Below are 13,209 nucleotides of genomic sequence, written 5' to 3' on the forward strand. Positions count from 1 at the left end.
AGTCGATCTAATCGACTTAATCCGCCTGTCTGTCCTTGTTTGTCCTCTCTGTGTTTAGCCCCTTGTGGGCAGTAAGGTAATAATTATATACATACATATATGTGTGTGTGTGTGTAGAACAGGTTCGTTTTTTTTACAGTTCGTTTTTTTCACCTTTCATTCTATCTTTCAATCTGTCTACTTTCCGTTTCCAGTCCTACAGGACATCATTTTCCAATGCCTTATTTATTATACACACGCCTTGCCTTATCTCAAAGTGGCACGGCTTTTGTTTTGTTTATATATTTATTTTATTTTGTTTGTATATTTACATTTATATTCGCACCAAAAAACGAACAATATTATCGTTAAAGGCGTGAAATTGTAATGACGTTTTTTGGACGATAACTGGCGAGGAAAGAGCCTGTCCATGTCTTCTGTGTGGGTTTTCCGTTCGTTCCTTTATCGTGCCTCTGTTTAAATTTCGAAACTTATGTATGTGTATGTGTGATTATCATCATAATCATTTAACGTCCGTTATCCATGCGGGCATGGGTTGGACGGCTTGACAGGAGCTTGTCAGACAGAAAGGCGGCTAGCTGGCAGAACCGTTAGTACGCTGGGCGAAATGCTTAGCGGTATTTCGCCTGCCGTTATGTTCTGAGTTCAAATTCCGCCGAGGTCGACTTTACCTTTCATCCTTTCAGGGTCAATTAAATAAGTACCAGTTACGCACTGGGTCGATATAATCGACTTAATCCGTCTGTCTGTCCTTGTTTGTCCTCTCTGTGTTTAGCCCCTTGTGGGTAGTAAAGAAATAGGTATTTCACCTGCTGTTATGTTCTGAGTTCAAATTCCGCCGAGGTCGACTTTGCCTGTCATCCTTTCAGGGTCGATTAAATAAGTACCAGTTACGCACTGGGTCGATATAATCGACTTAATCCATTTGTCTGTCCTTGTTTGTCGTCTCTGTGTTTAGCCCCTTGTGGGTAGTAAAGAAATAGGTATTTCGCCAGCCGTTACATTCTGAGTTCAAATTCCGCCGAGGTCGACTTTGCCTTTCATCCTTTCGGGGTCGAATAAATAAGTACCTGTTACACACTGGGTCGATATAATCGACTTAATCCGTTTGTCTGTCCTTGTTTGTCCCCTCTGTGTTTAGCCCTTTGTGGGTAGTAAAGAAATAGTTATTTCGTCTGCCGTTACGTTCTGAGTTCAAATTCCGCCAAGGTCGACTTTACCTTTCATCCTTTCAGGGTCAATTAAATAAGTACCAGTTACACACTGGGTCGATATAATCGACTTAATCCGTTTGTCTGTCCTTGCTTGTCCTCTCTGTGTTTAGCCCCTCGTGGGTAGTAAAGAAATAGGTATTTCGCCTGCCGTTACGGTCTGAGTTCAAATTCCGCCGAGGTCGACTTTGCCTTTCATCCTTTCGGGGTCGATTAAATAAGTACCAGTTACGCACTGGGGTCGATATAATCGACTTAATCCGTTTGTCTGTCCTTGCTTGTCCTCTCTGTGTGTAGCCCCTTGTGGGTAGTAAAGAAATAGGAGCTTGTCAGACAGAAGGACAGTGCTAGGCTTTGCTGTCTGCTTTGACATGGTTTCTACAGTTTGATGCCTTTGCTTATGCCAACCACTTTATAGAGTGTACCGGGTGCTTTTTATGAGGCACTAGCCCCAGTGAGGTCGCTGAGTACGTTGCAAGATAAAGTCCTTTCAATTGAGAGGTGGAGAGATATTGAGGGCGGTGGCACATTGATGAGAGCTTAAACGATGATAGAGGGATACAAATAAGTGTCTTCCTATAGAGGAGATACAGGTTTGCCCCAGTCAGAGAGAGAAAGCAAAGATGTGTCAAGACATAGCGTGTGTTTACACACATATTTTTATATTTGTTGCAATTTACATTGCTGGAAATTGGGAAATAATTTTATGAAGTGACAAGCTTTCTATCCAGGGGGAAATATATCTCCTAGTTAATGCAAATAAGACAAATAATTGACCTCCTCAATCAGTTATTTAATGTCTTTTTTTTTGTTAACCCTTTATTGTTCAGATTATTCAATCAAACATAATGCTTATTGATTCCCATTGATTTGAATTAATCGTGCATTACCTCATATCTTCAAGATCTTGATGGTGTAATTACTTCATGTAGAATAACATTGTAGGGTAGGTGTGAGGGCCTGGATCTGGTCAGTTTGAACATAAAACAGATTAACTATTTTGGCCGGATATGGCCGGTTTAAATACTAAAGGGTTAAATCTAATATAAACACCAACACCTACCTTGTCTTTCATCTAACTTGCAAGAAATAGAACCCAAATCCCTCTCAAACCACACCTTATCAAATAATTAATAATTAATTAAAAATATTCAGTGTTGGCTGACATCTATCACTCACATCATTGTCAAACAAAAACAAATACAAAAGGCTCAGCTAAGTTCCACAGCAAGTGACACAGACATACACATTTATTATATATGCTTAATTTTGGGGAAACTTTATTTCAATTGAAGTATATTTTATATATATGTATGTGCGAGTGTGTGTGTGTATGTATGTATATATATATGTATTAAAGAAAGCAAAAAATAAAACAAAAATGACTGTGTTCAGTATGTTGGTGACAGGAATTTGTGAAAGAGACATGGTTAAACAAAGTTGTACATCATCTCCCTCTTTCTCTCACATACCCACTCTTTCTCCCTCTCTCTGATTATTACTCCCACTACCACCATCAACACTACTACTCTTAATAAAACATCAACTCTCCATAAATTTCTTTGTCTATCTTTCTCTCTCTGTCTTTGCCACCACCCTCACCGTCTCTGTACCTATTACTCTCACCCCATCATGAAGAATAATAGGAGTGTCACTGAATAGTGAGAGGTGGAGGGGGGGGCTAAGACACACAGAAATTAGCTTTCATATTTATCATATTAAATATATATTGGGTCATCCCATAAATAATGCGTTTTTTTATACTTCTTTTATTTTTCAAAATTAAGATAAAGTACCTTTTTAAACTAAAATATACTCACCTTCATTTTCTACAATGCCCTTCTATCTATCTAGTTAGCTAGTTAGTTAGTTAATTTTTTGGCTCAAAAAGCAAAAAGCAAGGCCATGTATGGGGACATGGAGTTATGTACAGGGTGGTGTTCATGTAAAGAGTTCAGGCCACTCGTGGTCAAGGGAGACTTTGAACCGAGCGGTCGTCGGCATCTTCACCATTCGTCTGGCAGCTTATTCCACGGATCCGCAACCCGGACGGAGAAAGCCCCTCTCCTATCTGGTAGACTTGCAAGGCCCTCTTCCAAAATCCACTTGTCTGTGACAAAAAATACTCCTCTAGTACTGTTCTGACCTTGTCTACAGAATTCATATTTTTTCCATCCAAATGATTCTGAGCACTGCGGATTAAATGATAATCAGATGGAGCAATCTCTTGCAAATATGATGGTTGGGGCATCATTTCCCATTCAAACTGCTCCAGCTATCCTCACTGTATGTAGCCAAGCATTATCCTGATGGAAGAACACCTTTTGTCTGGCTTACACTGATTTCCGATCCCCATATACTGCATTAATATTCCTTGCACTTTCCATTGTGTTGTTGCCTTTATTGAACTCATTAAAGCAAAATATGCTGAATATGCTCGTTTGCCACTTCCATGTTGAGTCAATTTTAATTCATAGTCCAGTCACATGAGCACTAAGAGCTTTCATGAAGTAATCTTTTGATGGCATGAACACAAGAATCCCCCATGCTGTTTTATGTATCTCATGACATTAACACATGACTAAAAAAGATATATATATATATATATATATATATATTATATATATATACAGAATCAAAATCAAAATCGAAATCGATCAACATCAATGGAAATTGTAGCTGTGATACCAGTGCCGGTGGCATGTAAGCAAACCATCCGAACATGGCTGTTGCCAGCGCCGCCCCGACGGGCCTACGTGCCGGTGGCACGTAAAAAGCACCATCCGATTGTGGCCGTTTGCCAGCCTCGTCTGGCACCTGTGACGGTGGCACGTAAAAAGCACCCACTACACTCACAGAGTGGTTGGTGTTAGGAAGGGCATCCAGCCGTAGAAACATTGCCAGATCAGACTGGGCCTGGTACAGCCTTCTGGCCTCCCAGACCCCAGTTGAACCGTCCAACCCATGCTAGCATGGAAAACGGACGCTAGATGATGATGATCATAGCTTTGAAAAAAATAACTGTTAAAAATCAAACTGCAACATTCAAAGCTTGCACTAAGAATAAATACAAGGTAAAAGTACTACCTGCTTTTATATAGCAAGTTCATGCAGGTAGTTCATCCTGTCCCCCTCCAACTCCAACTAGTTCATGCAATTGAAAAAATTGCATTATTTATGGGATGACCCAAATATATACTCTTACTCTTTTACTTGTTTCAGTCATTTGACTGTGGCCATGCTGGAGCACCGCCTTTTTAATCGAGCAACTCGACCCCGGGACTTATTCTTTTGTAAGCCCAGTACTTATTCTATTGGTCTCTTTTGCCGAACTGCTAAGTGACGGGGACGTAAACACACCAGCATCGGTTGTCAAGCAATGCTAGGGGGACAAACACAGACACACAAATATATACACACACATACATATATATATATATATATATATATACATATATACGACAGGCTGCTTCTTTCAGTTTCCGTTTACCAAATCCACTCACAAGGCTTTGGTCGGCCCGAGGCTATAGTAGAAGACACTTGCCCAAGATGCCACGCAGTGGGACTGAACCCGGAACCATGTGGTTCGTAAGCACACACACACACACACACACACACATAGACATATTTATACACTTTTATTTATTTCCCAACTAAAATGACTTCAACCAATGAAGCAGAACAAAAGTGGTTGCTCAAATTGCTAGACATAGCAACAAAGCTTTAATGAAATCAATGCTACGATCTTTATGAAAATGAAAGATACATTAAAAAGTGTAGTCTTAGATAGATCATGTCTGAAAAAGAAATGAGATGGTTATAGTCAGGATATCTTTCATCATAAGTCTGGTGGATTAAGGATCAACCCAATGCTAAGCAAAAACAATTCCAGCCCCTATTACTATTTCCTCCCTCAAAGTCCAATCCTTGACCTCATTGTGGTGTATATATATATATATATATATATATATATATATAAAAACTTCATCCTATATTAGTAGTAGACTTATTACTACTCACTATAGGGACTGGTAACCACTATAACCTGTAGTGGAGAACAGTCAACACGTTGTGCTGAGGCTGACCAAAGAATTTTATTTTTAGATATATCTGGGGTACTTATATGTACTCATGATTTTTGCTTCGGCTTTTTTCCATGGGCGCATGTAAGTATCTTATTTATATCCTTTCGTATGTTCTACTGAAGAGGAAAGAATCTTTTATGAGATTAATTCCAAAATTGATTCAATATAGAAATAACGAACTTTTAAAAAAATTCTATCAGTCGGCTTCCCCCGATTTCAGTTCTTCGTGTTTTTTTTTCTGTAGCGAGTAAATAATATGTGGAAATTGACGATTTAAAAGTCTGTTATCAGCATATTGGCATTGAAATAATTTTCTTTAACCCTCATTTATAAGTTATATATATATAACTTCTACCCTACCAAGAATTCACAATGACCTCGAACACACAAGTGCAAACAAGGGAGACAGAGAAAGGCAGAATGCCACTTATATTTGAACACTGTACAAATATTCCTTTAAAAAAACTTTTCTTTTAATTTTTCTAAATTTAATTATTTAATCATTACAGTTGAAAAGGTCTCAAAATGACCGAAACCGGTACTGAAATGTTCTTTATAAAATTATTTTAGCATTTTCTATCTTGACTTGTTTTTTATATATATATATATATATATATTTTGGGTCATCTCACAAATAATAATAACCTGAAAAAGGAGCCAGGGAATGGAGGATCAGCTCTTAATTGATAATCTAATCATCAGGAACTGCGACAGCAGGGAAGCAAGTACCAGGAGATGAAAATCAAGAGAGGAATCTTCCAGTGGGGACAGTGTGTCCTCCCTGATATTCATGCTGGGAATGGTTCCTTTGAGTGAAATACTAAAACAAAATTGGGGTATGGTCTGGAAAGCGGTAAGGAAAAATTAAACTAGTTGCTATTCATATAGCATGTAAAAAGCACCCATTACACTCACGGAGTGGTTGGCGTTAGGAAGGGCATCCAGCTGTAGAAACATTGCCAGATCAGACTGGGCCTGGCACAGCCTTCTGGCTTCCCAGACCCCAGTTGAACCGTCCAACCCATGCTAGCATGGAAAACGGACGTTAAACGGTGATGATGATGATGATGACGAGAGATATGACAAAGGACTGATATGCCTGACACCTTGCTGTACTCAAGAAGACCCACACTCCAAGGTAGACGTGTTAAGATTGATCCTCCTGTTGATGTAAAGAACTCGTGTCAGTGCCACGTAAAAGCACCCGGCACAATCCATAAAGTAGTTGGCATTAGGAAGAGCATCCAGCCATAGAAATCATGCCAAATCAGATTGGAGCCTGGCGCAGGCCCCCTCCCTCCCAGCTCTAGTCAAGCTGTCCAGCCCATGTCAGCATGGACAACAGATGTTAAATGATGATGATGTTGATAGAGAGACAGAGAGAGGTTATGTTGTCTTGGGTGAGCCATCATCATCATCGTTTAGCGTCCGCTTTCCATGCTAGCATGGGTTGGACGGTTCAACTGGGGTCTGGGAAGCCAGAAGGCTGCACCAGGCCCAGTCTGATCTGGCAATGTTTCTATGGCTGGATGCCCTTCCTAATGCCAACCACGGCACAGGTGCCAGACAAGGCTGGCAAACGGCCACGATCGGATGGTGCTTTTTATGTGCCACTGGCACGGGGGCCAGGCGAGGCTGGCAACAGCCACAAACACAGAGATTCAATCCCAACCAACTAATTGATTGTTAGTTAGTTAGTTAGTTGGTTAAATATTTAACCAATTGACTATTAATAATAATAATAATAATAAAGAAGTGGACGAGAGTTGCGGCCATGCTGAGGTATCACCATTAATATATAAATGTGTGCACATGTGTGTGTGTGTTTTAAATAAAATGAGGCAACGAAGCCAAGGCTGTGTGGAATTTTCGGGACATTTATAAAGAGAAAGTTAGTCTTACAGCTGTTTCTGGGATATTAAGGATATCCCTTCAGCAGAGACGATATGAGAAAGTTAACTAGAGGGAAATATTAGAGTTCAATATGAGGAGCTGTTTTGGAAAAGGAAGCAAATAAGGAGTGTGTAGGGAAACAGGAGAATGAATCGTCATCATCGTTTAACGTCCGTTTTTCCATGCTAGCATGGGTTGGACAGTTCGACCGAGGTCTGGGAAGCCAGGAGGCTGTGCCAGGCTCCAGAAATAAAAATAAAAATGTATAAAGATGTTATTGTTGCAGTTCCATTATCGAAGGAAAGTGGTGAGTAGAAGTGGTAGACATGCTTCCTGTCCTAAAAATTCCACACAGCCTTGGCTTTGTTGTCTCATTTTATTAAACACTAGCAGTATCGCCCAGCGTTGCTCGGGTTTGTAAGGGAAATAACTATATAAGCATTTTTAGAGATGTAAAGTATAATAGCCATCTCAATATGGCTAACCACAAAGGTGGGGTGTTACTGTAGCTTTTTACATTCTGAGATTTAATAATACATTTTAGAGAGTTACTTCCCTTATATAATAGCCAAAAAATGCATTAAAAATGGGAAAAAATGAGGGTAAATTTTTTTTTAAATTGTAGACTCATGCTAATACCCAGAAGGGCTCGATATGAATCATGACTATAAGATACCCGCTTTTGGTTAAACTGCACCGCAAAATGTGGGAGTAGTTAGGAATCTAAATCGAAGGGGACAGACACTCACACAACTACAGTTTTATATATATAGATATACCTGTTCACATTAGACTCCTCACTCGTATCATTATCGAACCGAGAGTTTAACTACGGTCCTTCCATAGCACTTACATAGCGTTACCTGCAACCTTGGGTCTTCTGGATACCAATACCTCTCATATATTCACGCACACATACATACACACACAATGAACTAATATTTTGTAACTATGCTACATCCATAAATTCATTAACAGCTTTAATAATAATAATAATAAAACATTGTGTACAGTGCTCAGGTGCACTACAACTCATCTAAAGTGTATGTATAGTACATAGGGTAATGTACAAGCGTCAGGAAAAGAACAGTGCATCAGTCATGACATACACATATGTGTATGAGTATGGAAGGGGGACAATCAGGTGTAGTTTTGGCGGATTTCGGAAAGCATGAGGGCCTTAAAGGATGCAGTGTCATGGCAGTCGACAACTGACGCAGACTTCAGCAACTCTGAGCGCGAAAAAATGTTTCCGAAAGTCATGGGAGCTGTGCTGTTTTCTGACTTTGTAGGCATGTCCACGTGTGTTGGATATATGGAGATCAAAAAAGTGTTCAGTGTTGTTGTTGGTGAGGTGGTTGATAACTTTGTGGGTGTTTACCAAGTCCATCGCCAGACGCCGGAGCTTCAGTGAATCCATGCCCAGGGAAACAAGGCGCTCAGAGTAAGGTAGACGTCTGATGGAGGGTATGTGTTTGGTTGCACATCTCTGGACAGATTCCAGGAGGTCAATGTTCTGAGCAAGAAAGGGGTTCCAAACTGATGATGCGAATTCCAAGTGTGGTCGTACCATGAAAGGACTGAGATTAGTTCACTAAAAAAAAGTTAGTTACCATTCAATTTACAATCATCAAACAATATATTTAAAGATCTCTTAATCAAAAAAAGTTATGACCGCAGAAACAGAATTAAAAAAATAAAATGATAAACAGCAAAAACATATCTGAAAAAAAGAAATTAACTGAATTAATTAAAACACACATGTTAAACGAGGGATTGTTAAAGATGGCATCAGGATAAAATTTTAAAAGTATTTTATTACTCAAAAATGTTAGCAATGTTTTTTTTTTTTTGGTTTGTTTTTCCATTTTATTTTCTTCTTCAAATTAAATGTTTTTAAATTTTTTTCTTCTTGTTTTATAATTTTTGTCCTTTTTTTCCTATATATTATATTTTCTTTTTTGTGAAGGAGTTCAGTCTGTTTTGTTTTGTTTTGTTGTTTTATTAAATGTATTCCTTCTTTCCAATGAACAGGAAAGGCATTTTGAAATAAACTGATGAGAGCGAGAGAAAAAGAGAGAAAGAATAATTAACAAATTCCTTCGTTTAATTTGTTGATTTAATCCTGTTTAATGACCATATCATATATATATATATATATATATTTTATATATACACACATATATTTACAGTTATGCATGTATGTACCCTCCGTCTTCTCTCTCTCTTTCGTTAGGTTTTCTTCTTGTCCTGTTCTCCTGGTCAGCTGCAGGATTTTATATAGATATATATCAGCATATTTCTCCTTTAACTCTCTTCTATGTAAATATCTATATATCTATATATACATACATATATAAATAGATATGTAGATGTAGATAGATATATAAATATATATATATATATATATACACACACACAGTCACTATGAAGATGGTGTTGCATCACCATGCAACAACAGTTCAGAAAAAATTTTCCTTTTATTTTTTCTTAAAAAAAAAAATTAATAATAAAAAATAAAAAAAAAAAAGTGGGTGATTTACTACTTGAAATAAGGCCAGAGAAGGTCCATCCAACATTCGACTGTCCGAGACGTCTTTTCAGTAAAGAACCACTTGAGTATATGACAGTCCTCTAGCCCAGGTCAGAGATAATATTGGCTGTGGTCGTGGCAGTCACATTACTCGGTTGACAAAGAAATGGTCGACAAAAAAAAAAAAAAAAACAACCTACACTGAACTAAATATGTTGCAAGAGAAATAACATGTCTTACATATATATACAGTTTATATATACACACACACATATATATATATACATACATATATATATATATATATTATATATATATATATGTATATATATATATATTTATATATTCATATATACACAGGGTTTGTTCAGAATTTGTTTTCTGTTTTTTGTTTTTGTTTTTGGGTTTTTTTTTTTTTAAACATTTATTTCCCCAGTTTTATAAACACATTGCTGCAATTGGAGGTTTTTTTATTCACTGAAACTGTGAATGCTGTTGAGTTATATAGATTTTTGGGGTTTGTTGATTTCATAGATCACTTCTCTCAATATATAAAAAAAATATATATATATTTTGTTGTTTGAAGACAGACAGCATGTAGCAAGGTCCAGTTCAAGGAAGGGGATAAAAAAAAAAAGAAAAAAAAAAGGAGAAACTGGACACAAAAAGGGATCTTTGAGGCAATCGTACAAGCTTCAACGTATCCATGTGGTTGAGCAGGGTTTGTTGGTTTTTTTTTTAATTAGTTCAGCTGACAACCTGGGGGAGGCAAGAGGTCACAGCTTTGAAACGAAGGGATGACTGGATGACATATGTAAGGAAGGAATGCAGGAATGAAATTGGAAGAGAAAGGGCAGAAAAAAAAAATGTAAAACCCCATCAATGGGAAAACCCCAGAAATGATGTGAATAATATGTGAGTGAGTGAGTGAGTGTGTGTGTGTGTTATACAAGGGGCAGTAAGTTTCCATTAACATTGTCAGCTTTGTCGGTATGCAAGGAAATGCGAGTTTCTGCTTACAAATGCATTTACAAAAGAAAGAAAGAATTCCCAAACAACACCATTCCGTGACTGGAACCAGCAATAAACAATAGAAATCTGAAGATATAGAATTCCCCATAAGACTAGAACTCTGATAAATCCATCTTTATGTTGCAACTAGAGAAGAACCAAACACCTGGCGGTGATTGGCACCTATATTCCATTAAAAGATGGCTTGTAAACAACTAGCTACCTTACAACAAATGTAGACACCTCATCTGATCCAGTGAAGTCACAACACAGCACAGGTTTTCATTGTCAGTATTAAAATAGTATTAAAACAGGACGAACCTTTATCAAAGATATGTAGAAGGGAGATGGGGAAATAAATAAAAACTGCTAAAGCTAAAATTATTCCCAGGAAGAAGAAGAATTATTTTAAGTTACAATTTTTTTAGTTTTTTTTCCTTTCTTTTTTTTCTTTTTTCTTTCTTTTCTTTTCTTTTTTTTTAGACAATAAAACCTCAGCTTAAGAATTAATGCAAAGTCAAGAAGTAAATCCAAAGGTCCGACTCCACTTTGCAAGGAATAACATAAAATGGTAAATTCCATGGTTTATATTGAAAAACATTAAATCTTCCAATTTGAAGATGAAGAATTCACGGTGAATCCTAAATAATAAAAAAAAAGGATTCACCATTTCTAAGTCACTGGCATGGTTGTAATAGTGTCTTCATCATAGAATGTATAATGTGAACATCTGAAACAGCAAAGAATTGACCGATGCCAGAGAGTCAAGTCTTTGAAATCATAACATGAAGGGTTGTTCTGAAACAGATAATAGCAACATCACCTTATATTTGGAAATGGTGTGGGGAAGAGTTTCTTTCTATTTCAGGTGGGATGTGGTAGAAGTAAGGTACATTTAGGGGGTAGACAGTGTGTGGCTGCCATGAACACATACTGTCACCTCTTTTAAGGCCCTCATTGAGGGTGCAATACAAGGAAATTGGCACAACAACATTGTGGGGGGGGGGGTGGGAATGAAGGACATATGGTTGGGTGGATGTTCCGGTTTTTTTTTCTATTTATTTGGGGGTTTTTTTTTCCTTTTAGTGCCAGGTAAACAATTATGAGCAGGCCTGTTGGTGTGTGGTTTCTGAAGGAGTATAAACCATAAACCCTAAGAGGTACTTTACATAAAACAAGTCTTATTATTGGTTGTGATGACACAGAGGTATGTGTGTGTGTGTGTGTTAGATGAGAGGAGGTGGCAAGTATGAACTAAAGTAAACACTTTAAGTGTAAAGGATCATTGAAAAAAGAGAAATAAACGTTGGGTTTGTTTAGAAGTGGGGGTCAATGTAAAGAAGAAGGGAGGGTGTGGAGGTGGGGGTAACTGAAATGAACAGCAGCAGCTAATAAAAAAAAAAAATAAAACAATTGTTAGGAGGGAGGGAGGGAGAGAGAAAGAGTGTAATATTTAAGAATATATAAAAAAAAAAATAGAAGTGTGGGGGACAGATTCCCTCGTAATGACGGGGGGTGGGGGTGTTAAGATGTAGGTGTGAAAACCATCTAAAATATGTTTTAACATGAAACAGTAGTGTTGTTGTTGTTGCTGTTTTACCTGTAATCTCCACTGAAGACTTCCACAATGAGTGAGATCTTGATCATCAAAGATCAAATAGAGCTGGGGGCATGGGGACACACGGACACACACAGTGACGAGCCAACAAAGGTGTCTCTACACAGTCACTCAATTTGCTATAAATAACAGCTAACATTCTCGCACATCACACCCTACTGCCTTCAGAAGGCTGAACACATTGAACTGAACAATAAATATAGTTACTGATATACAAATAAATGGAATGGTCATGGCTGGAACACACTTCATCATAGATCTATTCCTTCTGGCACAGAACTGACCAGGGGCTAAACTAGGACCTACAGTAGAACATAAGCAAATTTACTGAGCTAAGATATTCAAATAATAATAATAAATTTTGAGGGGAAGGGCTAGTTGATACCATGGCACTTGATTGATACTTTATTTTAACTCCCCCCAGGAAAGATGAAAGGCAAAGTTTTCCTCCGTGAAATTTGAACCCAGAATGTAAACCATTAAAGTAGTGGTGTTTTTTTTTACACTACATTGGACACATATTGGTAGGAGACAACACTATTTTCTAGACTGGATCCAGGGCCAATGCTTCTGAGGAATTATAACTGACCCCACTATGTTAATCTGGTCCTTATTTTATTGATGTCCTGGGCAAGACAATCTACATCTAGAAATGAAACTCCAGCTTGGGAGTTCAGGAGTTTTGGGGAGTAGAGTTACTCTTTAATCAACACTACCCCTAAGATTTGATGTGGCCCAGATCAGTAGCAGCACCTGTCAAGGGCCCCATTAAGGAGCCAAATAGCAGCAAATGGTCCTGTGACTAAAGCATATAGGACTTAGAGGAGACTGTTGGACCCTAGACGGGTATCACTCAGG

General features: G+C 37.9%; 1 long non-coding RNA gene across 1 annotated transcript in view; it reads left to right on the top strand.

Annotated features, from left to right (window-relative positions):
- The window catches only part of LOC118767859, a 29,306-nt gene extending 17,124 nt beyond the window's left edge, over positions 1–12,182 (top strand). The window contains exons 2-4 of the long non-coding RNA XR_005003764.1: positions 396–405; positions 1,851–1,855; positions 12,169–12,182. This is a non-coding gene — a long non-coding RNA (uncharacterized LOC118767859). The remainder of the gene's footprint in view (positions 1–395; positions 406–1,850; positions 1,856–12,168) is intronic.
- Positions 12,183–13,209: the final 1,027 nt, after the last annotated feature.

This window comes from Octopus sinensis, linkage group LG25 (assembly GCF_006345805.1).
Source record: "Octopus sinensis linkage group LG25, ASM634580v1, whole genome shotgun sequence".
NCBI classification, from domain to species: Eukaryota; Metazoa; Mollusca; class Cephalopoda; order Octopoda; family Octopodidae; genus Octopus; species Octopus sinensis.